The sequence below is a fragment of the Bufo bufo genome, chromosome 7 (genome assembly GCF_905171765.1).
Source record: "Bufo bufo chromosome 7, aBufBuf1.1, whole genome shotgun sequence".
Taxonomy (NCBI): Eukaryota; Metazoa; Chordata; class Amphibia; order Anura; family Bufonidae; genus Bufo; species Bufo bufo.
The window spans coordinates 93,096,536-93,101,016 of record NC_053395.1 but is presented as its reverse complement, the minus strand read 5'-3'; the positions used below and the strand labels follow the sequence as shown (position 1 = coordinate 93,101,016).

The following is a 4,481-nucleotide window of genomic DNA, read 5'->3' as shown; positions in this document are numbered from 1 at the left end:
ACCTGCTCAGTTACCCTCATGCATCTTATTACTGAATCAAATGGGAAGAACATATCTGTATTGGAGGAACAGCTCTCTCAGAAGCTGAATGTGACAGAATTGGAAGATTTCAAGAAAGAAATCGATGAGGCCTTCTTGGTCTGGGAAAAGCAAATTAAAGCTGTGAAAACTAGGAAATTTCAACGTGACCTGCAAGATATGGAAAGCAATAGAATCTATAAATGGAAGTATAAGACACAGTAGGGAAAATCCCGGTCAACATCATTGTCGTCACGTACGTCAAGGAGTGAGGATGGTAGTACATCTGGACAGGATACACGGAGATACCCAAGGAGGGATAACAAACGTAAAGGTGTGGATGTGAAGCAACCTGCAGGGAGAAAAGGTCAAGATGGCGGACGCCAACTACAGCTAATTAATTTGTCAGAGCATGTGTTGACCGATGACCAAGTGTCATTACTGGCGAAAGGGCTATCCTTCTAACCAACTTGTACATTTGATTATTTTTCCACAGTGAAGGATTTACATCTCTTCGCCAGGCGCCTTAATTTTAAAAAGATCTATCATCAGAGGAGGGATCCCAACTTTTCTACTATATTGGAACAGGAAGCACTAGCTAATTTAATATCACTTTTGGAGGAACAGGAAACAGCAGAAAAATCTGGTGAGTTCCCCAAAACCCTGATTCCAAAATCCAAGAACTTCCCAGCACTATCGTTATATTCAAATGTGCATTATTTTGTCAAGCTGGTTGAAAGTGAACTCTCACATATCTCTGACCAAATGAGTAGAGACAACTGCACGAGTGGTGAGAGACGAGCATTGAAAGAGATAGGGAAGTGAGATGATGTGGTCTTAAAACAGGCCGATAAAGGCGGGAATATCGTGATATGGCCCACGTGTATGTATGAGAAGGAGGTGCAAAGACAGCTGCAGAATGGCAACTGCTATAAGAAATTAACGTTCAACCCTCTGATTAAATTTAAGCAGGATCTGGAAATTATCCTGCAATTAGGGGTTGAACAAGGGGTTATCTCAGGGAAACAGAGTTCCCACCTGTTGCCGGATTACCCTGTGATTCCAACTCTGTACCTCTTGCCCAAGATCCACAAAGACCCGATGAAACCCTCTGTTAGGCCCATCGTATCAGGGGTGAATGGATTAAATGATGTAGCCTGTAAATATATTGATCACTTTTTACAGCCGTTGGTGGAGGGGTTACCAACACATCTAAAGGACACAATGGACATTCTGAGGAAAATGGAGGACATACATTTTGAACCTGATATGTTGATTGCCACATGCGACGTGGAATCCCTCTACACTTCAATTAAACATCATGATGGGTTGGAAGCCACAGAGTTTTTCTTAAAGACCACGAGTATGGGTAAGGAGAAGTGCAATTTTATTCTCACGCTTCTCAAATACGTTCTTACCCATAATTTCTTCTTGTTTGGGGGGTCCTTCTACATACAGCTCCAGGGTACTGCGATGGGGGCGGCATGCGCACCCTCGTATGCAAATTTGTTCCTGGGGCTGTGGGAGAGGGACATCCTACAATCCAGTCCCCTGCCAGAATCCAGTAAGGTACAATACTGGGGTAGGTATATCGATGATATTCTGATTATCTGGCAGGGGACTGAAGAGGAATTTGTGAATTACATTCGGCGACTTAACAACAACACTAAGAATATCAAACTTACCTTTAAGGTGGCTCGCACGAATGTCGAATTTCTGGACGTAAATCTTTCAGGTGGATGCGACCGGTCATCTTGGTACCAACCTATACCAAAAAGAAACTTCCGTGAATGCATTGTTACATGCAGGCTCTTCACACCCTGGCAACCTGATAAAGAGCATACCGGTGGGGCAGTTCCTGCGAGCATGCAGGATCTGCTCGTCGGATGGTTGTTTGAGACACAGGCTGAGGACCTGAGGAGAAGATTTGGAGAGAGAGGGTATGGAAATCGGTGCATAGAGACGGCATATAAGAGAGCACGTCTTTCAAAGAGAAGTGATCTACTCCATAAGAAATATACTCGGCAAGATTCGTAACAGATCAGGTTCATTACAGGATACAACAGTAAATGGAAAGAGGTAAACATAGTTCTAAAGAAATACTGGAATATGTTGACTTCTGATCCCCAGCTACAAGAGGTGATACCCCCACAGGCTTCCACAACATTCCGTAGGTCAAAAAATCTGCGTGACCAATTGGACCGCAGCCATTATGTCTGTAAGGAAGTGAGACTGTTTGGCAGTAAAGGGCCATCGTGGGGGAGTAAAGAATGTGGGAAGTGCGTTGCATGTACTAACATGGACAGAGCAACCCACTTCCACAATTCGGCAGGGAATAAGGTGTTTAAGATCACACATACTATCACGTGTACGACCATTGGGGTCATTTACTGGGCCATCTGTCCTTGCAATCTCATTTACGTGGGATTGACGTCTCGGCAGTTGAGAAGAAGGGTTAGGGAACACGTGCTTTCCATTGAGGCAGCAAAAGAAGAGCAAGACATCACACAACTGAAGACCTTACCGAGACATTTTAAAGAGAAACATGACTCGGATGGTACTTTACTTACTTTACTTAGGATTAGGGGTGTTGATCGAGTGCTCATTTCCCCTAGGGGAGGAGATTGGAAGAAGATATTGGCTCAAAAAGAAACCAAGTGGATATTTCTACTTAATAAAGTTACACCATTTGGTTTGAATGAGGGCAATAGCTTTGCGCCATTCCTCTAGATGGTGGAGCCTGATTAATTCTCCCTCTGCATTCTCTCTCCCCTGTTTTTCCCCTTCCCCCCCCTTTCCCTTTTTTTTTTATGTTTTCCTTTTTCCTTCTTATTGTGTAAATATGCACAAATATCTGGTTATATATATATACATATATGTTTCCAGTCCGATCATGCACATTCCCTGTATTTAACAGCAGGGTATGAATAAGAGTTCTAGAGTCACTGATATATTTCTTTTTGTTTTCACTTTGCACTGCATGAGCACTAAGCACTTGCACTTTTGGCACCCTAGCACTTTAATTATGGGACTTATTCCCATTAGTGTATAATAGATGCATATAGATAAAGATATACATGGTATTTTAATCTGGTTGAATGTGTCTTTGAGAATTTTTTTGTATGTATGGTCTAATCATGAATTTATCGATGAAGTACTATATATATTTATTTTATTTTTAATATTTATTTATCAATCAATCATCGATATTCCAGTACAACATTTAGGACCTATTACGGTTCAGGTGTTAGTCCATGTCCATCTATTTCCTTCTCCCACATCCTATGTTGTTATTATTGCTTTTAATGTTGCTGATTAGAGTTGAGCGAACACCTGGATGTTCGGGTTCGAGAAGTTCGGCCAAACTTCCCGGAAATGTTCGGGTTCGGGGCGAAGTTCGGGTCGAGTTCGGATCCCGAAGTCAATGGGGACCCGAACTTTTGGGCACTAAAAAGGCTGTAAAATAGCCCAGGAAAGGGCTAGAGGGCTGCAAAAGGCAGTAAAATGTAGGTAAATCCCCTGCAAACAAATGTGGATAGGGAAATGAATTAAAATACAAATAAAATAAATTAAAATTAACCAATATCAATTGGAGAGAGGTCTCAGGGCAGAGAATCAGGCTTAATGTCATAGCAGAGAATCAGGCTTCAAGTCACACACCACTGGAACAGGCCATTGTCAGATATTTAGGCCCGGCACCCAGACAGAGGAGAGAGGTCCCATAGGAGAGAATCAGGCTTCATGGCATAGCAAAGAATCAGGCTTCACGTCATAGCAGAGAATCAGGCTTCATGTCATAGCAGAGAATCAGGCTTCACGTCACACACCACTGGAACAGGCCATTGTCAGATATTTAGGCCCCGGCACCCAGACAGAGGAGAGAGGTCCTATAGCAGAGAATCAGGCTTCATGTCATAGCAGAGAATCAGGCTTCATGGCATAGCAGAGAATCAGGCTTCAAGTCATAGCAGAGAATCAGGCTTCATGTCACCCACCACTGGAACAGGCCATTGTCAGATATTTTTAGGCCCCGGCACCTAGACAGAGGAGAGAGGTCCCATAGCAGAGAATCAGGCTTCATGTCATAGCAGAGAATCATACTTCATGTCACCCAACACTGGAACAGGCCACTGTCAGATATTTTTAGGCCCCGGCACCCAGACAGAGGAGAGGTTCATTCAACTTTGGGTTGCCCCGCAATATAATGGTAAAATGAAAATAAAAAAAGGATTGAATGAGGAAGTGCCCTGGAGTACAATAATATATGGTTAAGGGGAGGTAGTTATAAATGTCTAATCTGCACAAGGGATGGACAGGTCCTGTGGGATCCATGCTTGGTTCATTTTTATGAACGTCAGCTTGTCCACATTGGCTGTAGACAGGCGGCTGCGTTTGTCTGTAATGACGCCCACTGCCGTGCTGAATACACGTTCAGACAAACCGCTGGCCGCCGGGCAGGCCAG

The 4,481-nt window shown here is 43.4% G+C and overlaps 1 long non-coding RNA gene across 1 annotated transcript; it reads left to right on the top strand.

Moving 5' to 3' along the window:
* Positions 1-500: 500 nt before the first annotated feature.
* LOC121007387 lies at positions 501-1,760 on the top strand. The gene is made up of 3 exons (XR_005780405.1): positions 501-664; positions 1,204-1,387; positions 1,711-1,760. It is a non-coding gene; the product is annotated as an uncharacterized LOC121007387 (long non-coding RNA).
* Positions 1,761-4,481: the final 2,721 nt, after the last annotated feature.